This window comes from Hippoglossus hippoglossus, chromosome 7 (assembly GCF_009819705.1).
Source record: "Hippoglossus hippoglossus isolate fHipHip1 chromosome 7, fHipHip1.pri, whole genome shotgun sequence".
In the NCBI taxonomy this organism is placed as follows: Eukaryota; Metazoa; Chordata; class Actinopteri; order Pleuronectiformes; family Pleuronectidae; genus Hippoglossus; species Hippoglossus hippoglossus.
The window spans coordinates 17224439-17250832 of NC_047157.1; the positions used below are offsets into that span (position 1 = coordinate 17224439).

The 26394-nt window shown below is 44.1% G+C and overlaps 1 protein-coding gene across 4 annotated transcripts in view; it reads right to left on the bottom strand.

Annotated features, from left to right (window-relative positions):
* Window positions 1-215: 215 nt before the first annotated feature.
* LOC117764694 (ERC protein 2-like) overlaps window positions 216-26394 on the bottom strand; it is a 149905-nt gene continuing 123726 nt past the window's right edge. For all 4 annotated transcript variants that reach the window (XM_034590676.1, XM_034590673.1, XM_034590675.1 and 1 more), the window contains one exon: window positions 216-1749. The gene's annotated coding sequence lies outside the window, so the exon portion shown is untranslated. The remainder of the gene's footprint in view (window positions 1750-26394) is intronic.

Here is a 26394-nt window from a genome sequence, read left to right on the forward strand (position 1 = left end):
AGAGAGAGAAAGAGAATTGGTAGACCATGAAAACTGGGAAGAATTATTTCTCGGGCAGTGCAAGAGACTATTGTTGTAGTTGCCATTAGCGGCGCTGAAACTTTAATCTTGTGAAAATACCCAGTGTTGCGCTCAAATTTACCAATAACATCGGCGATGTCACTGTTCACATTATTGTCTTTCTGATGAAACACAATTTCGCAGCTCTTGTGAAAACAACGTTTTATTCAAACAACAGAGACAAGCTGACCACTGCAAAACACTGTGGAACAAGTCGAGGGTGAATGATGTTGACCCCCAACCTTTCACGGTCGCCACAATGATATGAGCGGCACATAAACCACACACACGCGCACACACACACACACACACACACACACACACACACACACACACACACACACACACACACACACTGTACAAAAACTGTACATACTAGGTAAGGGCCAGATGGAAAAAAGAAAATGTTAAACAGTTCAATCCAACACAACAATACTCTCTTTATCGTCACCTCCTCCGGTGCAGTGAAAAAAGTAATGACACAGTGCTTTGATGTGCAAGTCACTTCATAATTAACAGATTAGCCACTCAGGATCAATAAATAGACAATAAAAGAACACATCGCTCATCAGTGCGATAAGTCACACACAGCTGTTACAACTTCAAAAAAGAAGAAGAAGAAGAAGAAGAGTGGCACTCGAAACTGTTTCGGATGTAGAAAAGCAAACAGAACATGATATCGGTTCATTAAACAAACGTACAGCAGGCTGAGAGAACACAAGGAGAAATGTATAAACACGCTGTTCTTACAGTAATCTGGCTGATTTGAGGTCAGCTGTGTTTCCTCCCCTGTTCATTAAGGTCCTGATTTCTAGAGAAGGTGTAAACTGATCCTCAAACTGTTCCTTCATTTCGCGGGGCATCCTCAAGCCCAGATCTGCCCTTTTTCTTGTTGATCTCTCCACAGGAAGTGGAAGACAGTCAGACCACGGCGGTTTACTGGGTAGCCCCAATGATTCAGACGCAGTCCCGCTTCGGTAATTTGTTTCAGCAGACGGGGACGTCTCCTTTGGCACGGCACATCGAGAAGGTCTCTGTGGATTGTGGATTTTGAAGTCCGTGTTGTGATATTTACAAAAGTTTGAGTTTTGAGGTCTCCCTGGAAGGGGAGATTTTAATCTTAAAGGACTTCCTGGTTAAATAAAGGTTACGTAAATAAATAAAAAAATAGCTGCAGAAGTATAAGCACATTTATGCCATCATAAACCGGTCCAGAATTTACACGTGTTTACGGCTAGTTCCACGGGCTCAGCGTAGCCACACTAGTAGTCCAAAGTGGTTATTGTCGGTTGATGTGAAGCCAGAACTCTGTAGCACCGTGGTTCTGTAAAATGAATCCAGTTCCTAGTCTATTGGAAACAGCTAGGAAAATCAAGGCAGTGGACCGCTTGCCAATACCTTTAAGCTGCAGAATGATGACTGATGCTCTGGTGGGGGAACATTCACCCACAGCGGGACGTGGTCTTCAGCGGGCCACTGTGCATGTTAGTGAAGGTAACATTCATCGGTGAGATGGAAAAATCTCCGACCGATCACTGCGGCGTGGCCACAATAAAATTGAAATGGTGTTTCCTGGAGAGCGCGTGTGTTTGTCTGGTGGTCGTGATGTTGGGGAGGTATGAGCTGCTCGACTTTGTATTCTTTGCAGTTGAAGCTCTTGAACCTCTTGGTGCGCGGCTCCACAAGCAGCTGTGGAGAGAAACATTGAGAAAAAACAATCAGTATGCGAGCTCAACCACAGAGAATTAAAAACAAATGCGAAAATCCACACAGGGATATGAAGATGCATTATCTAGCCAAGGATCTTGAGTTGTTTTTAATTTCCTTGGTCATCTCCTCAAGGGTTACATCATAGAATTACAATGCCTGGTAACAGACAAAGAGAACTCAGATGCTTAGGTCGGGCGTATATATATTTTTTCAGCTATAGCTTGACCGTTTTCTTCCTCTAACCGTCTGACGAGTCTCCAGAGCTCCTTACGAACGCTCTAAATGCAGTTGGCAGGAGACCAAACATCAAGTGCTCATTAATAAAAAGGAGGAAAAAAAAAAGAAGCGGAATTGGAATGTGTCTGTTATTCAGGCCGCACAGCAGTCAGCAACAACTCACGTCTTTCCTGAGGGTTAGGTTGTGCAAAAAAAAAAGAAACAATGATGTATGTCTGGCAGACTGGGGGCGCCTCATTGGCTGAGCAAACAGGCCCCGAAAATAACTACCAATCACTGAAGACGTTATCATCAGTCACTCAGAGAGGGTATAGTGAAGGAACTTTAATTCTACATATAGGTAAGGATGGGGGGATGTGCTCTGGTAGAAATGATCTGGTTCATTCACCCCCCAACAAATCTCAAGAAACCAGTTTTGAATAGTAGCATCTAATGTTAGTGTGTTGCGGATAAAGACTGATGTCAGATTGTAAGGAATGTGTCTGCAGGGCTGCTCGCACTCTTCCTGCCTCCCTCTGATTGGCTGCCAGGCCGAGAAGGACCATCCATTATGTCCAGGAGTAAATAAACAGGCACAGCAATTAAAGTGCCATCATTTGTTATGCAACACAGGGCGTGTGTGTGTGTACATGTAAGCCCGCTTGCGTGTTAGCGCCACCGAATGTGTGTGTGCATGTACGACTCTGCGTGTGAATTTGTACGTGTGTTAGGACGCCATGCTCAAGTTTCTCCGCTGTCGTCTAGACTTAAATTAATGATTTGGGGGCCAGAGAATCAACAAAGGTGGCCCCCGGCAGGGCATAATGGAGAGCACGGCCTGCCTGTGGATGTGTTTGAAGACCGCTCCCCTTTCTTCTCTGTCAACACCTCACTACCTCGACACAACAGATGCATTCACAACACAAACTCACGTGTGACGCCTGTGTTCGTGCCGTTAATGAGGAAGTGTGTGTCGCTTTGTGGTCAAGAATGTGTGTACGCTTATCGGCCAGTGATTATTTTACATGTCAACATGTTGTTACAGAGTGTTAAAATCGTAAGGACTTCTATGCTCCTGAGTGGAAAGTGCTGCATTTGTGGTCGTGATTATGGCGGATTTCGAAAACGCGACCGAGCAAAGGAAATTATATCAGTCAGGAAAAGCCAGAATCACACTGTGGATAATTTAGAGCGCTCAAATGGCTCTGACAGGCTGCTTAAAGCCCTTCCAGCCCAAAGGTCATTGTCCACAATTTTCTGCACCATCAGCTGCTAAAGGCTGCAAAAAAAAGCCGGCTACATGGATACTGCAGTGCGCAAGGAAAACATTTCCACAACCTCGTACACTCTAGTTTTACTGCATAAGAGTGTAAACTGCAGTTGGGTGAGGAAGTCAGCGTCTCTGAAACCGATTCAAAGAAAAGTAGAATATGATTGAAAACAACCGCAATCAAACCAGCTGCTCCGACTGTTTCTGTCCAGACAGCTTCATGGATTTTGTTTCCAGTGTTGGAATGACACTTGACATGAAATAAGACTTGCAGTTGATTCTGTTGGCAGCGCTGCACGCAGGGACATTTGACACATAGCCGTAAACACACATGGGGATTCCAGTTATCAAACTGCTGCTGGCGATGTGCAGCAGTCTGGCCTGTGTGAGGACTGTATGTGATAAATTGCTCTGTGATATCCACATGTGAGCTGAGTAGGAATAGCTACTGATAAACTATAACATTAACACTTTACATTTATTCCGACAGACCAGAGACACATCCCTCCCATTATTGGGCCACTTCACACAAAGTAGGTTCAGTGAGAGGGGAATTTTTTTTTTATTTCCTCATTAATTTACAAATTTCGGACTCTTTTCGTTTAGTTTTGACCACGATTGCTTTTACTGACCATTAAGATTAATTAAAAAAATATTCCCACATCAATAAATTCCTTTAAATGGCAAAATATAGTTTCCCTTTCTCGCTCTCAACGCCGGGCCATCATCTCCTTCTAACTCCAATCAGCCATTCCTATCTTTTACTCCCTGTGTAACCCTCATCCTCCTCCACTCTGTGTGCTTAATAGTGGGATCAGACAGGGTGAACACTTTCTCATATTAATACTGATTTAGCCTCTGTCTGGAGGAAGGAAGATGATTGACTTATCAAAATTGCCTGCTGCAGAAACTTAGATCTAGTTAAAGGGGAAAGCTGCCTGCGTAGCCATGTATTAATTAAACAATGCTCATCTTGATTGACCAGTATTGTGTTAGCTACACACACAACGTGCCTTGTCGAAGTCCTGGTAAGCGAAAAAGGTTGTTCAAATCTGTGAGGTAAGTCTGCCTGCATTTCTCCTGAGAGCCAGTCGTCTGTCTCCCTGTCCATTTGTCTGTCTTTGTCCCGAGGACTGCATATCAAACCCGAGAGTGTGCATGTGCAGCAGCCGAACCCCTTCTTGTCTTTAAGTGCTACTAATATAAACTGCCTGTTAAATGGATCCTTGCAGAGTTTTGGGACCACCAATGTCAGAGTGCTGCTCTTTCACTTGGAATTACCCTGTGGTTGGTGTTCTTTCACTCCCACAGAAAAAAAAGAGAAACACACTAAATTCAATTACCTGTACAAAGATTCGGTCCCCCCCCCCTCCCCCCCTTACCTCACTCTACCAAGTGGAGAGACGTAAAACAAGCCATGCGGTGGTATGAAGGGGGCAAGATTCTGGGAAACAAGAACTATCGGCCGAGCTGAGCTTCTCACTGTTTTTGTTCAAATAGCCAAACACATGTCTTTGTGTGAATGCCGACCTGGTATGTCACAGTATCATGACATATCATGAGGACGGCCTGTTTGACCTTGGAAAAAGAAGCAGTTTGGACAAATACGCCTCGCAACGAAAATGACACAAACGAGCCACTGCTCTTATCTGAATAATTCAAAGCAGAACCGATGATGCTCTGATGTTATGGTGACCCAGCATGTTCAATGATACCAGAAATATCACCGCGGCTCCGCTGCAAGAGGGCAAATGTAATAAAAAAAGCATAGAATTCGGTCCAGTCCTGTTTCATTGCACTGAAGTCACACATTCCCACGAACTTGAAACAGATTACATGACATGGGTAAAAACATGTGGATGGCAAACATTCCCATCCAATCATTCTGATACCATAGCGTTTTTTAAAACCCTTTAAAAAATATGGTCCACATCAAGTTGTCCCAGCAAGAGAGAACATCTCCTCTGCAACAATTGCTTCAAGACCTCGCTCTTTCTTCCCTACATTTATCCCCCACTTTTCTCTCTCTCTCTCTTTTTTTTCTCCTGCCTGACTTTTACAACTTCCTCCTGGTTGGGGCTGCAGCTCTAACCCAAACAAAACTCCATTTTTTAGTTATTGGCCCTCATGGCATGTAATGGAGAATCAAGCTAATTATCCCTACAGCTGTTTTCACTTGCTTTTTATGTAAGCAATACCTGGCTGATCCAGAGAGCAACAGTGAGGCCCTTCTTAGCGCTCCAGGCCTCCAGGCCGGCTGGAATTAGAGAGCAAAATGCCAGGTCCCCCCCCTCCCGCTACTGCCCGTTTGTACCCCTGCACCCATCTCCCAGCGCACAACCCCGACCCAACCAAAACCCACCCTGACGCAGACCCCCCCCCCACAGAGCTTCCATTTCCACTCCCTCGCACACCTCCGAAACTCCCAACTTTGATGTTTAACAAAGCTGCTCTTCAACAGCCAACATGGATCTGTATGACAAGCACTCCTTTTCTTCCACTGATGGTCATTGGCAATTAATGAAGGAGGCGAGCTGGAGGGTGTGGCTCTCGTTAAATTGGAACCATCTCCTGCTGTCACAGGACTAGAAAGAGAGAAAAGAGGGAGGGAGAGAAAGACACAGGGGTAAAAGGCAGAGAGCGGGGGGTAAAGAGAGAAAGAAAACAATTCCTCACAGGCTAATTACATAATTTCCTTCATCTGAGAAAACACGCTGGGTGAAAGCAAGTGTGAGCAAGACTCCCAGATGCCAGGCCAAGAGGTGCTGGAGACACCTAGACACCAGTCTACAGCGGCTCTCTAGCACTGGACAGCCTACACCACCGAGGCAACACTATCCGCACAGTTAGCAGCTTTTGAGGGATTCATATCAAAAACCTGAGTAATGATCTTCCCTTCCTCAGTGACTCAGTGCAGATCAACAACCGCTGGTGTAATGTTTCCCTCATAACAGCTCATTCCTCGCCGCGGCCAGAAATCTGTTCAGTGCAAACACCACTAGGTGGAGTTGACTGTTGATGAAAGAAAATATATCTCATGTATCAAACTCATTAAACTCCTGTGGAGAAGCAGCGTGCATCTGAAAGTGAGTCAGACACTGTGTGTGCCACTTCAGAGCTCTCGCCTGGTTCAAACGCTGTCTCACTAAACCCTGCATCGACTCTCCGTGCCTCCTTACATTGAGAACTGGTTCGACACTGACAGAGACAGTGAGGGGAAGAAATAGAGGGAGACGTTGGTAGCGATTTAAAAACGGGGAAAATACGGTAAAATCTATGCCAGCTACGAAAAGTAAAAGAGCAGTCCCTGCCTGAAACTTTGTACCTCTCCCTTTCTCTCTTTTTTGTCTCTAATCCTGTGAGGAATGATGGAGGGCTCGCTGTGGAATGGTGGTGAGTTTCTTAGAGTCTCGCCAAGGTGTGCCAATGCACAAAATCATACGGCAGTACCTAATGAGAAACTTGTTTTTGACATTCTTTTCATAGACACAGACACAAGCCTCTTCGCACAGGCACATGCACATAATTTATGTTTGCTCGAATAAAAAAAACAAGTGTTATTGGCAAGACATGAACAAATATTCATTCATCAGTTCAGAAACCCCCGGAGGCGAAAAAGAAGAAGCTATGTTCATAAAAGTGCATGATGTTCATGCATGTATCCAAAATACAGGTTTGCACAACAACAATAAAAGGTGGAAGGAATTCTATCTATCTGCCCCCCCCCACCCCCTCGTCTCTCTTCATCTGCCTCCCTCAGCGCTCAGACGTTCCTCTCTCTCTCTCTCTCTCTCTCTCTCTCCCTCTCTAATCCCACTCATTTGTTCCTTCAAGATTTTTTTTTTTTGTCTTATCACAAAATTCCTCCTCCTTCCCTCTCGCTCTGAGCACAGTGTAAGTGGCAGTGTTTATGTTATTGAGAGAGACGACGAGAGCTCTGCAGTGGTCCAGCTGTACGTGAGAGCCTGTGAGAGCCTGTGAGAGCCTGAGTAGCCGTGTATGTATGAAGCCCACCGGCCACCTATTTTCCACAAAAGGAGAGTGCGGGGGTGGCGAGCCATGTGTTGTCACGTAACAGCACCTTGACCTGGAGCTAAACTTCGAGGTGGAGCAGGGGTGGCCCGTCAGAACCCGGGCCGAGGATCCCTGAGCGCTCCTGCATCCTGACACACAGGCCCAGCCAGACAGGGGAGACGAGTGAAACCCGAGCCCACATTAAAGCACCTCCATCAGGTAGGAGATTAGGGGAGGCCTCCGTGCTCTCAGTGTCTGCGGGGGTCCGGGCCTCTGAGGCCTTATCTCACCTCCATCTGGAAAGAGAATCTGAGGGTAGTCTAATGGTCCGATAAGAGGCCATGTCGACTGACACGGTAACAGCCTCTCACCCCCATTCAGGAAAAAAAAAGCAGAGTGGATGCAAGCCCGGCTGCGGTGCACTCTCATGCGGGTGTGGGAGGGAGGGTGGAAGCCTTGGTGGTGGGGGGGGGGGGTGGGGGTGCATGGTGGCATTCACTTTGAAGGTTTGACCCAGCACCCTGACATGTATGCACAGGCACGACGTTTACAGAAACAAGTTTATTGGGAGAAACTTTCTCTCGTGCTTTTTTCTATCTTAGCCCAGTGAAACAAAGATGTACACACACACACACGTGCACACTCACCAGTGGTAGGATGTAATAAAGAACAATTGCCTTGTAACTGTACTTAAGTACATATTTTGTGTATCTCTACTTTATTTAAGATTTATTTCTTTTTAGATTCATTTTTACTCCACTACACATATCAGGAAATATCTGTACTTTCTACGCCACTACCTATTTACAATGCATTGTATGTGCATGTTCATATCAGTTTTTCTTTTTATATCTTTAAAACTATTCAGTAACAAGAGTCCACTGATCCAATCAGAACTGGCAGGTAACATTAGACCACGCCCCCTGAAGCAGCAGCAGCATAGCTGGTTAGAAAACACCTAAAATGGATTCAGGTGAGGTCCCCGCCAACACTCAGCAACAATGACGTGGTACACCATTGCATTAGGGAATAGGTTACAATCAGCAGGTACTGTTACTTTTAATACTTCAAGTATATTTTAAAGCAAGTACCTACTCTTACTTAAGTTGGAAAGTAAATATGGTTGACTACTTTAACTTAGTGATGTCTATTTATTTGTACTTTTATATAAGTAACATGTTTGAGGTCTACCACTGACACACATGTACACACACACAGACACTCAAATGTGGGAAAAGACACAACATGATATCACAATTCATACTTGTGTTTTATAAGGATAGGAAAGTTTCCGTGCAGGAGATACAGTGTGGGCTGGTGTCAAGACCTTGTTCCTGAAAGATGGAAAAAAAAAGGACGGCGAGCCAGCAAACAGCAGCGGTACAGAAACACATTTATGTAATCTAGGGTGCTATTAATGCTCCACCCTCCCCCTGATGTCTTCTCAAGATGAGACCAACTCCACTGACCCATCAGTCCTCACTCCTGACCCAACCAGTCTCTTCCTCCCTCACTGCCCACAGACTCACAGTTTCTCCATCTGGTTTTTATTGCCCGCAGTCCATTTCTCTCTCTTAACTGATTTGCCCTTCCACCACATTGGGCTGAGGATACGTAAGCATCTTTTTTTCCCCTGTTCTGTGTTTTCATATTGTATAAAATCAGATTCCTAAAAACTGAGACTAAATTTGACAGAATGCAGACAATAAAAGCTGCACTTCACATGATTACTGAGCCTCATCTGCGTCATAGCAGTAGAGATTTCTGGACATGAGCCTAATATTTACATAAACCAGGGAACAGATCAGTGTGTGTCTGTGTGTGTTTGTGTGTGTGTGTGTGTGTGCATGTGTACTAATTATTGTTACCTCTTGAGGACCTTTTCCAGCATAAACACTGATCTTGTCAGGACCAGTACACCTCGTGGGGACCAAAGCCTGGTCCTAATGAGGCAAAAACGTCATTTCTGAGGTCCTGGTTAGGGTTAGTGGTAAGATTTGAATTGTGGTTAGGTTAAAGTTAGGGTTAGGCAAGAATTAGTTCGGGATACGGTTTTAATTATAGGCTGTCAGTAATAAATCGAAATCAAATCCTATTCGGGATAGCTAATCTTAAACGATTCAGTTTGGGCAGGTTTGGTCATCCCAGATCTACTGAGGATCACATGAACCAGTAAGGAAAATAAACGTGATCCCTCAGATCTCCGTCTGCTCTCTTTATGTAGGCGTGGGTATCTGTGCCTGCATGTGAATCTGTGTGTGTGTGTTTGCCTATGAATCTGTATCTGCGTGCATGCACGTGTGTGTATGTGTGTGCACTTGCGTACGTGTGTGTTTGCATGCGTGTGTGTGTGCAGGACACTTGTGTCAACAAAATGTGATTATAATGTCTATTCAGTAGCTTCTGAAGTATTTGAGGTGGACAAGTTCAGACAGAGATTTACACAGTCAGCTAAGATTTTTGTTTGGTCATCAAACATTCAAGCCCTTGCCCATCCAATGTTAACAATGTGTTCATTTATTCATCCATCCCACTTGGACGAGGGTTAACAGATTTTTTCTGCTGGTTTATCTTTTTATTAGGTGTGTGCCTCTTTCCCGCACATCACGGATAAGTACTGCCTATTTTCACTTCTCACCACAAAACACAAAATGTGTCTACAACCAGGATTTCAGACGAGAGCGACACAATCGAGATTGATGTCAAGTGGAGTGAATGTGTTTGTGCTTGCACAGCTGCAATGTGGTGCTTAATACTATTTAAGTCCGGTCTCAGGAAGAACCAATCATGTTATTGGCTGAGTCTGTTGGTGCTCCTGGGGTCAGTGTAGCCCCAGGACATGAGACACATAGAATATACGCTGGGGATAAAGAGGGAGGCTTTCACGATGCCTGGTGGTCTGCTCGTGATCTCTACCTCAGCATGACCTCTGTGTCAGTGTGTGGGAGATCAAAATGTGAGGAAACGATAAAAGTCAAGATGCTACAAATTTACTTTTAAAGTTGTCCATACGTGACATGATAAATAAGGAGAATTATCTCTGCGTGGTTTTAATGATGCTGCATTTCTGATTCATTTAAAGAATATGAAGGTCAGATCAAAGGAAGAGGTGTATTTTTGTATTAAGCCTATGGGGGTCACTGCCAGCAGGTCTGACAAAGAGCGGTGATAGTGGGAAGGGGGATAATCTGAGAAAACAGGTGATGATGAAGGTTTTTTGGGGAGAAAAACATTTTATCAGTTTTGGGGGAATTGAGATAAGATGTGTGGAATAATGTGGATTCCAAACGCACGCCCACTGGGACCCGTCGGGACGTGTAGGGACCTGATGGCCGGGTTCGGATGAAATTTTTGGAATTATATTTTAGTTCAGGTGGGGTTCAGTCCACATTGGCTGGGCTATCTACTTGAAATTTTAAGCTGCATGTGCTTGTAATCAGAGAAAGCGTCGGGCTCGGGTCGGGTTCGGACACAAAAAAAACAGAATGCCTTTCATGTTCAGGTCATTTAATTTACTTCGGACAGAAAAATGTGGTCCAAGCCGCATGCTGGCGTGGTGGGGCTGTGTGGAGGAGACAGAGCGAAGGGAGAGAATGATGAGGTAAAAGAGGCGTTAGGTATGCTTGACAGCGAGGGTCACCAGAAACACACATTTAGGTGAAAAACAGTTGAGATATTTGACTCGGCTGTGATTCCTGACACTCCTCTGAACTATAAAAGGCCTCTTGAGCGCTGTAAACCCTTAAACATGCAAAATGTTTCTCCCTGAATAAAACCACCAACACTCCTCATGCAGCCATCTTGAACCTTTAACAACCTTTTGGAGTGCTCTGTATGACACTTTGGAAGGTCCTGCCAGTGGATCTGAAAAGGGAGATACCGCGGATCGTAAATAAGCATCGTAGAAAGTGACAGGGCTCTGGCTCTGTGCGCAGATAGAGAGTAAATAATCCTCATTAGTTCTGACAAAGCGACTCATGGTTTTGTTATATTTACTGCTGAAACATACGGCACCTATTAAACAAGCACTGATCGAGACATCCACGCTGACAGCGTTAAGGCGGACGCTTAATATTTAGCCTTGCTTTGGGATCAGTGCAACAGGTTATGATGCACTGGTTAGGTAAATACTATTTATTACTATAGCCAAGGAGCAGAACTGGGACCGTAGTGTATGTAAACCTGTCCTCACTCTGTTTATGAAAGTCTGCGATGTGGAATATTGATGTTCTGGCGAAGTCAGGGATCACTTTTCAAGTCTGCTATATTTAACTCAAATAACCAAAAGTCATGACACTCTTTTCCAAACATATCATTGAGATCAGGACAGAAAAAAAAATAAGATGCTGATAGTTTGCACTGAAATGACATGAAAATGTGATTTAGTGACATGTGCGCTTACTTCCAGTAACTCATAAAATCTGCAGTGTGAAATATTGGCGTGTGTGTAGGTTTGTGTGTGAACTTGGTCCATTTTGTCTGGGTGGTGCTGGGAATAGTATCGGCTTAGGGCTCAAAGAATTCAGGCCTCCCAAGCAAGGTCATGTGCTGATGTTTAGTAGGAGCTTTCTCAGGTCACATACTGTGACTTTCAACCATCACTCACATTACCCCACATCTTTGAGTAGGTCTGTTCAACTGGCGAACCCCACATCTCTCCTCCAGTTTGCCGTAATGACAGGTGACAGCCGTCTCAGTGCACTTACCTAGTTGAAGGAGAAGTCAACCCAAATAGTTGCTGGACATGAAATGGATATAGCCTAGTGTAGATATGGTATCCTATGAAAACTTTCAGTAGCTTAACTTGGATATTTGTGACATTTTGAAGTTTAGCTAAAAAATATCTAATTTGCAACTCAGTGACTTTGAAAATTAAAAGGAAAAATAACAAAAATCAGAAATTCAGGTTTTCAATTGATATTTGGTTTTAATTTTCCTCAATACAAAAAAAAGCTTGAGGTTAAAAATGAAGTGAACAAGTGATGAATATTTTATAATATGAAATTGGATGGGCCACGCACTGCAACCTTAAAGGATAGGTTCACATTTCTCAAAACAATTCTAATATGCCTGTATGATCATTCACACTAGTTTTCCATACTATAATTATTCCCCCCCCATTATACGACCTGGTTCAAGTCATCTCTTCCTACTAATGTGATTGTTAATTTATTCCAAAGTTCTAATGAAAGTAATATGAGGCTTCATTAGCCTGAGCTACATAAATCATGTGGGTATCTTTAAAGTTTTAGTCTTTCTATGACTCTGTGCCGGTTACAGCCTGTGTGACATGTAGCCCATCCCAGCTGGCATCGGCCAAGAGGCGGGGTAAAGCCTGGATATTTTACCAGTATAACGCAGGACCAGAGACAAACAACCACTCACACTCACGCAGTAGAATAAGAATTATGACAAAAGGAGAGATTTTTTTATAATTAAAAATACTGTTAAAACTGGAAGACAACCACTTGACTTGTCTTAGTCGGACGAAGAGGCCTCCTGTTAGCTTTAGCTAAACTTTAGAAATGGATTTCGTCCTCCACTTCCTTCAATGGAAGCACATTGGGAGGAACAAATACAGAAAGCTTAACCTGACTCATTGCTCATAATGAGCACCTGGCTATTATTTTCAAGACTGAAAATGAAAAAAGTGAAGCTATTCTTAAATAAAACATATTTTTATTGAGATGCAATGTCTACAAATGATATGATGCTTCTACTCTTACACAAGCCACCTGAGTGGTAACAGTGTCGAGCACGGGTTAAGCAAAAAAATGATTGTTCCTTGAGGTGCCCTGGTCATACCATACCCACCACGTAAAGCTCTTTTCAGATTTTTACTCTTTTTATCTGACTCTAATTCTGCATTATTAAAACCTTTACTCATTCAACTCAATAAACCACCGCCTTTTCTCATCCGTCCGGCTCAGCTCCCACTGCTGTTGTCCCTCTAGGTCGGCAGAATGCAACACTTAAAATAGTGAAGCTCACCAAAATAAATTAGCATCAGCCGCTGTAGCTGCCCGTAGACATGTGTGTAGTGTTTGTGTTGCACGGATTGTGTTTCACAGGGATAATTACATTGTGTCTCTCCCCACCTGGACTCTGACACATGTTGTACAGCTCAGACAGCCACGCCCAACCACCTGTAAGAAATAACACGCTATAACGTCAGACTGCCAGCGCACAGAGCAGGGAAAAAGGAGAGCGAGTTTCCCTCGCCTCTGCTGTTGGATGTGAGACATTCTGAGGTGCTATGAGTCATTTCTTACATCCACGACCCCATACAATTATACTCACATGCACTCACACATTCCTGGATAGACACAAACCAGCAACAACAACAGAAATGTCCTGTACATCATTGTATCGGGTCCAGTTTCTCCTTCTAGAAAAGCTGCATTGCTCTCCTGTTAAAATCCACACCTAGACATCTGGTCTTGAGTAACAGCATGGCTAACCTTGGCTTTGACTGCAGGCCTTAGTGGCATTTTGACTCCTGCTACAAATGCAATGGCTACTGCTGTAAATATCACAGCAAATCCCCTCCAATTTAAGATTTATGTTCACTTACAAGCACATTCATGGGGTATGCATGTATGTAAGGAAGCAGCAAATGACAAAGACCGACCGCGACGGGGAGAATGAGAGAGACAGAAACACGGAGTGATGTTTAAAAAAAAAAAAGGTGGTGTAATAACAGTGGTTAAGGTCTGCTCTTTCATTGAGTAAATCTGGCTGAGGCTATTTCACACTGTTGGAATCTCCTGTGGACGAGATCAAAGACTGGCCCAGAGACACGGCTCGCACAGAGCACAAGCGGCAGTTGACAGTTCCGACACACACGGAGGCATTTACACATGCACACACACTCGCACACAAACCCTCCACCGCCAGCACCACACATATTTGAATGAACACACAGTGAGATCAGAAAAGCAAGAGGGTGACAGCTCCTTTTGTGTGCAGATGAGCCTGTGGGGAAGTCTTTCTGAGGAACCAGAGGAAAAAGCGTACATCTATCATCTGAGCTTCGAAAACCACTTAAAGAGAGTCGACGCAGGCTGCGCACACAAATACACACACTAAGTATGCAGCGGGTATGACAAAGTGCATTCAGACTTTACAAGTATGAGCGTGACATGTACCATATGAGTGGAACATTGATGAGACTAGCACATGTACTGTGGACATCTAGCTATGAATGGTATAGAAGGCATGTGGAACTGGAGTGCAGCCTTATGATGGATAGATCTAATATAGAATAGGCCATATCCAGAGGGGGTGAACATAAGGCTATGTCATCACTGGCCCATCTCTCTCCATACCTTCCATCACTTTTCACTCCCTCCTATAAACAGCAGGATGGGGGTTACTGTAACTCCCACACACCAAGACGGACAGGCACACACGCACACTTGTCTTTCTATAGTTGTGAGGACACTCATTGACATAATGCATTCCCTAGCCCCTTACCCTAACCGTAACCATCACAACTAAATGCCTAACCCTAACCACCTAATCTAACCCTAACCCTAAAACCAAGTTTTAACCCCGAAACAACCCTTTGAATTTGTGAGGACCAGCCAAAATGTCAAAGTGTGTCTCACAATGATGGTATTGAACCAAAATTGGCCCATATAACTATAGAAAGACATACGTGCACACACACACACACAGAAAGGACACACGCACTTTCGGCAAAACACACAGGGATTAAGGCATATGTGCACACAGGCCTATTCATTTAATTGCAGTAGAGTTCAGACAGGCACACCAATGTATGCATGCATATACACAATAACATTTTCACAAAGAGAAATTAATCCCGGGTGGTCTCATGCCCAGCAATGTTTCCACTTGAGGAAGCTCTGGTTTTGAAATCACGCGATTGACTACATACTGGGTTTTAACTGCATCCATACACACACACAGCTGTAGAGTGATTTCTGTGGAATAATATAAAAGGGAAATAAATGTGTCCAGCACAGCATGGCGACAGAATACATGGCTGCAGGGCCTCTGGTTTACTGCGCCCAGCATTACACACCCCGTCCTCTCTCTCTGTGCAGTTCAGTTCCAGTCCCATATCAAGCTGAGATGCTGTGTGTTTGACATGGGAAGGTCCCACCTTAAACATGGCCATTATGGCCAATAGCTTTCGCTGTTTTGATAGAATATGAGAAGATTACACAGCACTATGACGGGCCAATTACGTCCTTCACTAAAACACACCTCTGTACCAACAGCTCTCTAATGATGATGACTTAAACGTTTTCACCAATAGTGCTCTTTCAGCTGCCCAGGCAGCCACACACTCTGCTGGTGTAGTTAAATACACACACACTGGTACACACACAGACACACATGCACGCATGCACGCGCACACACAAACGCACACACACAGATGCTGACTGTGTCAAATTGAATCCTTGTGTTAAGTGTATAGAGCATCCCTCCACACCACAAAGGGCTGTCTGTTTTTGTGTTTGTATATGCATGTGTGTGTGTGTATGTGTGTGTGCATGTGTATCTGCATATGTGTGTGTGTGTCATCCCCACGGGCCAACTTCTTCAATCAGGTCAAGGATTGCTTAGTATTGGAAGTGGGGAGGAAAGAGGTGGAGACGGAGACAGACGAGAAGGGCCAACCTTCCTCTCACATCTTCTCAACATCCTTTCTCCATCCCCCTCTCCACTCAAACCTGTGTCACCTCTGACCCAGGTCCAATTCACTACTGTCATTATGCAATTAACACCAATTAAGTCATTTGGCTGTAAGAATGTGTGTGTGTGTGTGTGTGTGTGTGTGTGTGTGTGTGTGTGTGTGTGTGTGTGTGTGTGTGTGTGTGTGTGTGTGTGTGTGTGTGTGTGTGTGTGTACATGCGTTAAGTATGTGGATGTGTGTACACACGCATGATAGGGCAATTACAGCAGCACAAGGGAGCCTTTTGGAAGCAGAGAGCACTGCAATCAACCAATCAGCCTTCAGATGGTTTTGACATGAAAAGAGAGCATGGCCTCAGCTAACCCCAGGGGTCAGCTCCAATTTACTCTGTTTACCCACTCAGGAATGACTCTCTGTGTGTGAAGAGGGAGACACAGGGAGGGAGAGGGAGATGATGAAGAGGTATGAAAATGTCCAAGTTGGTGAGGGGTACCGAAATAGAAAAAGGGGAGCAGTGGAAGGAGGGAGGGAGGGAGGGAGGGAGGGAGTGGCAGAGGGATGAGAAGCCTTGGGGTCGTTGGTCAGGTGAAATTTAGTAAATGGGATGGAGGGGGCTCAGTGGAGAGAGGGAGGGGGGATGTGGGGAGAGGCGAGAGGGGGGATGTGGGGAGAGGCCTTCAGGTTGTGTTTGCAAAGGCCAGCAGTTGGAGCCCATTTGCTAATAATTTCCCCTCAGAGTGGTCCTTCACACACACTAGACACACACTTTTCCTGTTGTATGGAGCACAGATGAGGAGTGACGACTTCACACTTGCCTGGAGCTGTTCAACACAGAGATGCTCCATTAAGATAAAAGGGCTGTTCCTGCTGAACTAAATGTTAAACATTAACCGATACAACAGCGAGGGATTATGAGATTATACCTGCTTCTGTCAGTTGTTTGAGATTGAGATAGTGATCTCTTATTAGTACCTGCGTGTTCACCTGAACAATAAGCTGGACTGGACTGATCATGGCTCTGCACTCTACAATAAGGCTCTGTATCTGCTGAGGAGACTGAGGTCTTTTGGACTGCAGGGGGCGCTCCTGAAGACCTTTTATGACTCTTCTTTGGAGTGGTTTGCTAACTGCTGACAGGAGGTGAATGGATAGACTGATAAGGAGGGCCAGCTCGGTCCTGGGACACCCCCTTTCCCCCAGTGGAGGTCGTGGGATGGCGAAGCCGACATTTTAGATTGACAACTAGTCCCACCCCCTGCAGGACAACATCACAGCACTGGGAGGTATCACAGGTCATTCCTTCCTGCAGCAGTGACACTGTACAATCAGCTCTGCTCCCATACAGGCCACACACACACCAATTCTGGACTGCACTTAAAGTCAGGTTTATTTCTCTTAACTGTGCAATATTCATATATGTCTGTCCACTTCATGGCTTAAGTGCAATACATTCCACTGTATATTATCTAACACTGTATATTCTGTTTAGACTGAATAAATTCATTATTATTACCTTCTGATGTATATTTTTGACTGTCCTCTGTGTTGCTGTAACATGGCACATTTCCCCATCATGGTATTAATAAAGGATTATTTTATCTTATCCTATTTGGATCCACATACACTACACTTTTGGATGCTATTGCACATTTTTTGTCTCCCAACTTTGAAAAAAGAGAAGAGAGATCACTTTGAAAAGAAACTGTTAGTAATTCAAGTTTAGGGTGACCATATTTGTAAACCCCCAAGCCTAAACCCAATAAGCATGAGTATGTCATCACTCAGCACACCTACCAATCAAACTTTTCAGCACCATGGAGGCAATGAACGTGTTCTGGAGCTCTTAAGCAAAAAGCCAACATTTTTCCTTGTCATGACAACTTACAATAGCTTACTCATAGTTTGTAAGAAAGAGCCATCATGCGTAATAGACTATGACATTTGCCTATGACTCCGACTGGCAACAGCCTTAACGGTGACAAATTGATTGATTGACACATCTAGACCAATCAGGGTTTTTATATTTTGTACTTGATAGATTTCTTAGTAAGCATTGAAAACCAAATATATTATTTTCATTGTGGTGAGAACCAGGACAATGTGGCAGTGAGTGTATTTTTTTGAGGTTATTTTTGGCATTGACAGTGAAAAGAGACAGGAAATATGGGGAAAGAGAGTAAAGGAATGAAATGCAGAAACCAATCCGGTCGACTGTGAGTCAAACCAGAGACTTGCTGCTCAGGGCAATTGTGCCCATGTGGTATGTATCCTAGCCGTTCAGCTATCTGGCTGCTCGTGGTGAATAAAAACCAGGACGTTTTACAGATAATTGTCAGGACTCAGAACTCACATCCAGCCTGAAACCAGGACAATTCCGTACAAGCCAGGACATCTGGTCACTGTATTTAAGTTTAGATGAACGCAAAACAAGTGTGGCAGTCTGGACAGTAGTATATTTTATCGTGTCCGTCTGTGTCGCTCTCCACACAGAACTAACCAGCCCGCTGATCAATGCATGTGTTACGTCTGTTGCCAGGGCTTGTCTGCAGAGCTGTGTGTAAAATACAGCAGGGCCAGTCGACCCCTCATCACACCAAACAACCTCCTGGCTACAGAACAAGGGAAGGCAGAAAAAAAAACAGAACCAGACAGAACAACTTAAAGAGAGAGGAAAAGAGAAGTAAACACAGATGCTCAGTATTTCCAGTGCTCCTGGTCAATAATATCACATATCTGATGAGAATGACACAGGTTATTCTATATCTATTGTGTTTGTGTGTGTGTGTGTGTGTGTGTGTGTATTACGGCAAAACTGTACCGCTGCAGGGGTGATGTAGACTGTAATCAGGACCACATGACTCTTTCACAGGAAGTCCTCCAGCAAAGGACAGGAAGCAGGAACACAAGGACCACATCATTAGTCTCGCTAGTCTCAACCCCACAGCCAATAGGAACCTTGGACATGGTGGGAATGGGTGTGGCTGGGGGTTTGTCCACAAGTGGGCACATGTACTTTACATTTGTATTTGTGTGTGCGGTGCCTGCAGGCCGGTATTAATGACTTATTTGTTTACTGGGTGTAATGAGTCCAGGTTGAGTGCGTTTAGTAGAGTCAGAGCAGAACTTTGGAGCAGGGCTTACTGCCAGAATACTGGAGTTAAATAATACAGACACATGCACGCACACACACATGCACGCACACTCAGATCGCCAGACAGTGCAGGCAAATGAGAAACAAATGGTTTCATTGCCTGGTATATACCTTAGGTCTGTACGGTGTAGTGAGAGAGCACTTTTGAAAATGGACCGTCCAAATCCCCCCCCACAAACACACACATGCCCACACACACACCTCTTCGAAACCTCCCCCCAACAGCCCTCCTACCACATTCTCACCACCCCTTCCTTCTCTGTTCTGCAACCCATCAAGACTAAAGAGGCTAATTTCTGTCGATGGCTTACAGGTGGCCAGTGCAAGGTGAACCACATCCACCCTGTTGGCCGACACACAGACGCATACACACACACACCCTGCCACTTTGAAAAGAAAAAAAAAAAGATCATGCCTCTAAAAAGCCAACCATTTCATAAAGCCAATGCCAAACATCAAAGGCAGAAATACACCTTAACACACCTCAAAAGCACCAGACACATAGTTACGTATGTGTGACACACACACACACACACACACACACACACACACACACACACACACACACACACACACACACACACACACACACACACACTAAAGCATCCAAACTTAAACTTATATACACACACAATAAACCTTACAGCGTGGAGGATTTCCAACAAATGGTTTGAGGGTCAGTCCTAAGCCTGGGACACTCTCATGTTTCCAAACAGAGGAAAAGCTTTTCCAGTGCTTTTCTAAGAATCTTGTAACCTTTAGAATTTTTATGTTCTGGTCTGTAAAGATCGTAATGCGGTTGCAAAGACTTACCAGCCATCAGTCTGAAAAAAAAACGAGACCATGAATCTTATCTTTTATCCTGGAGAGTTGCCTTTGGGAAATAGAAATTCTTCAGCTGACAGCAACAATCTACTGAGTGTGAGGCGACTGTTACAAATGACAGCAATATTATGTGGAATGAGGTTCCCTCCAGCTCGAAGCCCTCTGTAATTCGGTTCCCACAATTTGCCCATTAGCTCTGAAATTTCCTTATTCCTCCAACTTAGCACATGTCACCTTCAATATATGAATGTATCTGTGCACTGGATCAGCCAGAAGATATCATGCCAAAGGAACAGGCAGCAACACACACAACTAGACACAATCCTTAAAGTATCTGTGCATATATTATGTGAAAGTTTATACATTTATTAGAGTAGAAAACTTAAAGGCAGGTGAGCCTGAGTTTGAAGACAGGTTAAATTATCAAGTATTTTGTCCAAATTTGTTTTTGATTGTCCACACCCACCCACACACATTTAACATTCTTGGATATCCATCTGTGTCACTCAGTCATCTTATGAAGGCCGTGCTGCCAAATTACAAGGGCGGACTGAGAGATTGAGTTCAAACACATTCATTCATTCCAACCAGCAGAGGTGGATGTGTGTTCTGAGAGCGTGCACTTACTTGTGTGTGTGTGTGTGTGTGTGTCTGTGTGTGTGTGTACATCTGCACATGTAGATTGGATTGCAGCTCTTTGAAGCCATGCCCTTGCCTTCATTAAACACAGTCCTAGAGCCTGGAACAGCTTTCTGGGAATGTGTCGATAGCTCGCGCAGACACTCACACTCACACACACTTGCGCACACACTGCAGTGCCAGTAAAAATGACCAGCACTCTTTGAAGCCTGTGTCACTGTGCAAAGTGATAAGATGAAAGCTGATCATCCCTCTCAAAGAATCTTGCAAAGCCTCAAGTGCACATTGTGCTGACAAGCCTGCAGCTCGGCCAGCAGGGCTTTGGCGGGTGCCGAGCTAACTGCTACATGCCACGCTTATCAGCTGTTATCTGATTGGACAGTGATTGTAAGCTGCCACTTGGCTGTTATAGATTAAAAATGGACAAGATCTTCTGACAAAGAAGGCCCTTTGAAGTTCTGTGGCACACAGTGATTCCAGACCCGATCCCGACACACAGGTAAATGGGTCAAATTGAAAGAAAACGAGGTAAAATCGATGTGGATATGATTATATTCTGTCTGTGTGTCTGAGTGTGTGCTACAGTATGTATGAGTGTTGTTGCATGTGTCTATGGCTATGACAGAATGCCTTAAGCTATCGGAAAGGACACACAAGATATTGGTTATATGTTGAAACCTACAAAAATAAGACAATCAAAACTCGATGCCCTCCAATGAACAGTTTTTTTCAGTTCTGAAATAAGCATTTACTGCACAATTTCATGAATGTAGAAGGAAATAATCAAGAAAACGTGCACTGGGCAACCTTAAAATTCTTTGAGATTGTGCAAAAAAAAGTGGTTTGTCTCATTAAAAAGAAAAGTTAAAAAAATAAATAAGAAGAATTCAACAATGCTGCAGTGAAAGTAAAGAGAAAATCCCCTTTCCCTCCCTGTAGAGACGTCAGGCATAGATGGAACGGCCTCTTCAAATGCATCTGAACAGGGGCTTATCCCAGCACTTTGATACACCTTCTATAATTGCTTGTGTACCTCTCTGTGTGTGCGTTTAGAGAGAGAGAGTGTCTGTGTACGTGTCTGTGTGAGTGTACAATGTTGTCCTGTCTGTCAATCTCGCTCATTATGCTTAATCCCCGGGATGACACTCTCAATCCTCTCTGTCAACCTGGGCCTTTGGAGCAGCACTCAGGCAAGGAACTGGGTTTAGCACTTGTTCACTCTCTCCACACACACGGACACACACACACACACACACACACACACACACACGCACACACACACACACACACACACACACCCACATCCACACACCCACACACACACTTGTCAGATAACACCAAAGCGGGTCACAAAGAGAAGAAAGCATTTTTGCTTGGCAAGAATAGCAAACAACTATCCAACATCTGTATATATGTGTGAGTGTGTGAGTGAGAGAAGGGAGAGGAAGTGAGAGGAAGAGAATGAGAGGGGCACACACACACACACACACACACACACACACACACACACACACACACACACACACACACACACACACACACACACACACACACACACTTCAGAGACAAAGAAAGAGGGACTTAAGCAACATTTCCTGTGTTTGGAAATTCAAAACTGCCGCAAAGTGATGATAGGGAATGACTACAAGGAGTCTTACACTGATCACTGAACAGCAACACAGTTTAAAACCCACAGAACTATCTATAGCTATTCATTATTCTGTTGAGTCCCCCTTTTCTCTTACCATCCCTCCTCCCTCCCCGTTTCTCATTCCACCAAAAGGAAATCCGAGAAATGTCCACAAAACATCTTTCAGCAGTTGTTAATACTGTTTCTACTATGATAAAGTCACGGTATGTTGTCTCATTCCACCCACCCATACACACACACACACACACAGACACACACACACAGACACACACACACACATAAAACAAAGGTGGACCTCATGCATGCAGGCATATAAACACGCACTCATTGAAGTTATTCTGTAGGGTGATGATCAGCACACAAACACGGGTCACTGAACAGCTTAAAAAACGAATAATTCGGAACCTGTTCCCGCTTCACCCCACACACGCAGAATTTAATCAGTCTTTCCCCTCCCTCCCCTCTCTGACATCAGTACATCCGATGACAATGTGTGTGCGTGTGTGCGGTGGTAGGATGAGGCAGAGGTAGGGCTGACTGAGCTGACATAACAGCTGACATCACTGATAAAACCTCTGGTGTGTGATCTCAGTGTGTGTGCGTGCGTGTGGTGCTGTAGTCACAGGCTGGCAGGAACAACCCAGATCTGGCAACCCCTTAGCTGATCTGGCAATTATTGGCCCAGGTTGACCCCTGGTATTGAGGGGAAGTATGCTCTTCAAAACCCTCCCACAGGCTCAATGAGGCCTATCAGTATGTACAAGATACCCCTCATTGTATCTGAGCTTACTGCACAGAGGTGGTATTTTGAAATTGCCATTTTGATTGAGCAAACGGAAATCTGGGAATAAAGGGCAAGAAATGACATAAGATCATTCATCTGTGGATGGCTTGTTTCCAAGTTCTAAGGGACAGGCTTGTCTTTATGTTTAAAAGTGTAAAACGCAAGGGACCGTGCACAAACGCACACATACACGCACCCACACACCTATATATGCATACACACAAACAAATTACGACTGAGCCTAGTTATTACCTGAGCAAACAGAGTTAGTCTGAATGGAATGCCTGCTCCACACAACACACCAACTCCAGACAGAAAGCGTTGCATTACAAAAGGGAAGAACATGGTTACACACACACACACACACACACACACACACAGACTGTGAGTGAAATAACTATGTGTATATGTAATTAGAAGGCACAAACAAAGAAAACACATGTTAGTTCACTAGCCGGCCCTTCACTTCATTTGCACTGTGGTGCAGAATGTTCTGCTACACCATTGTTATTGGTCCTGCTAAACACATGGTGTCTTGTCGGAGTAGCAGGAGGTTAAAGCGAGCCAAGGATGAACATTTTTCTGTGTGTGTGGCTTGTGAATGTGCCAAATATAGTTGGCTGGGGGAAAAATATTACCATCGAACAATAAATACTGTAAATATTGAGTTTTATCGAGCAGCGAATGTTTAAGATTATGTTCCCAAAAAGATTCTAGTTCTTCTTTTGTGTTGGCCTGAACATATGTAGCCTATATATGCAGAGTGGCACACGCAATCCTAGACGCACGCACTACAGGTTTCTAGTTTAGCAGACAAGCTTTATTGGTGAGAAGCTCTTGCTAACAGGGAGTGATTTTTCACAGCGAGGAGTGTCACATTTTTGGTGCGTGTTCCCGAATTCCTCAAGTGAAATATCTCTGGAGAAAATTCCATCTAATTAATTAAATTACTTCAAGTTTACATAATCAGTAACAGAACATCATTCTAATGAAACAGATGTCCTTCCCAACGTTAAGAATCACCTAAACACGGGTCTGATTTGACCAGTGATTGATAATGTGTTGATTAATAACCCTGCACAGCAATTGTTCACACATAAAACAGAGAGAAAGAGAGGGAGGGCGTGGGGAGAAAAAATGTGACTGAAAGAGAGGAAGTCTCAGAAATTAAATTAAGATGCAAAAGAGAAAGAAAGATTGCCTCTGCTCTGGTATGCCATCTTTGCAATCTGTCTGTGAGCGAGCCTGTGAAATTGAACTCAGGTGTAGCATGATGCCGAAAAAGCCATTTCCCCATTAGGGCTACGGAATCTCACATAAACAAATTACAACAAATACTTTCTCCATAAAAGAGAGGGTGAGCGTTCTCTAACTGCGCTGTGAAACCTGAGCGGGGCCTTGTTTATGTGCATGACAGAGTGTTTACATTGTCCGCTCCCATCCCTTCAGGTGGGGAGAACGCCAGGCCTCAGACATCTCCACTCCTGTCACACTACCTGTCTGTCTCTGGGATTTTCTGTTATGGAGAACATGTGTGTGTGTGTGTGTGTGTGTGTGTGTGTGTGTGTGTGTGTGTGTGTGTGTGTGTGTGTGTGTGTGTGTGTGTGTGTGACTTTGAAATGCCAACCAGTCTTCTGTCCCCACAATAACCAGTGGTGAGTTCAAGGATGCAAGACAAGGTAGGAAACCAAGGAAGAGGGGAAAAAAACAAATGACTAATGGTCATGACTCAGAGTCAATAACTGCCTGTGATTATGACTCTTCTATGTAACATGACACACTTGTTACAAACATTACAAACCTTCTTTGTCTTTATCCCCAACCTTTAACTCATCCAGTGAGATTACTAATGCCAGCAGCACCCTTACCTCACCTCCACAGGTGTATCTACCTGATGGCCGCTTAAAGCAACAGTCACACTAAATATATTTACCCAAACATTTCATTCACTTCATCTTGTCGCCTCTTTCAAAGTAGCAAAATATAAAGACACACCACCATCCAGAGACTGACCTTTCTGTTTTTTTGCATTTGCACAACTGCACGTTGAAAGCAGACAAGCACCATCTGTCAGTTTGGCAGTGAGTACAAGGACATGCTTGGTAAAAAACATGGATCATTCTCAATGTGGGATGCTAATGTTAGCTTGCTAGCTTGTGCTTGCAACCCAGCCCACACTATTTCCTGTCCCGCCCGCTGCTCGCCGCAGCAAGCAAGTCAATTTCATTCTAGCCGGTTCTGGTCTGACCGCGGCATAAAACAACTGCAGCTTTAAAAAAGTTGGACACTGAGCACTGGAGCTCAAGTAGAAATAATCTACCCAGCCGGAATAAGGGTTCGGTTCAACAACCTTCAGGTCTTGAGACCCTTTCCCTAACTTTGGGTTTTTCCTCATCACCAGTTTCAACAAATGTAATATGTCAATATGTTTAAGCCAAACATCCAGTACAATAAGCCTGCAATGGACAGAAACCTAAGTGGTCTGACCGGGTTCAGCATCCAGACACCTAGAATCAGTGTGCTGTAAATCATGATGCTGCTCTGAGATGGGAAGGAGGACCACCCAGCAGCCGAGCTAATCCCATAGCTGCAGGGTTGAAGCCTCACTGCGTGTACACACTCAGGCTAGGCCACTCCTGGAGAGTGGAGCTAAAGTACAATAGCACCTATTGATGGCTGGTTATATCCTGCCATGCTCTACTCTACTTTTAGTGAGAAAGAATAATCAAGCAAGCGTCTGTTACAGGTGGGTGATGGCAGTGTTGGAGTTACAGGAAGATTATGGGGTTCTTAATTTGAAACATTAATGTCCTGTTCATAATTTTAGGTGTTTTCATGGCAACAGTGTATAGTATGAACATAACCAGAAGGGTTATAGTCTTCAAATTAAAACCAAATCAGTCTATTAATCGTTGAACAGACAAAACGAATCAGAGATAGTCACTAAGTCAATTAGAGAACACAGAAATCTATCAACAGCTTCTAAATAAAGTGTCAAGTTTCAAGTTTATGTGGCATCATTTATAATGGTGTCTTTGATCATCTATATATAAATAAAATGGTCCTACTTTGCTTCTAAACACTAACATTTCGGTTAAGGGCACTTTTACACCAACCTTACTTGGTCTGTACCTTTGGACTTTTCAGTTTAGACTGCACCAAAATAAGTGTGACCAATGGACCAAAGAGGTGGCCTCCGTTCAAATCAAATGAAACCAAGGTTTGGATGATTTGCAAATTTTTTTGGGGAATAGCTCGGACCTTGAGACCAATTGCAGGAAGTTGAGACAGCATTAAACTGTAGAAGAAGGTAAAGAAGGGATACCGTCTCGCAGGACTGGTAGCAGTCTTTGCCTCCAACTATATCATATTTAACTGACAAAGTCATTCATTTTGCTGGTACTAA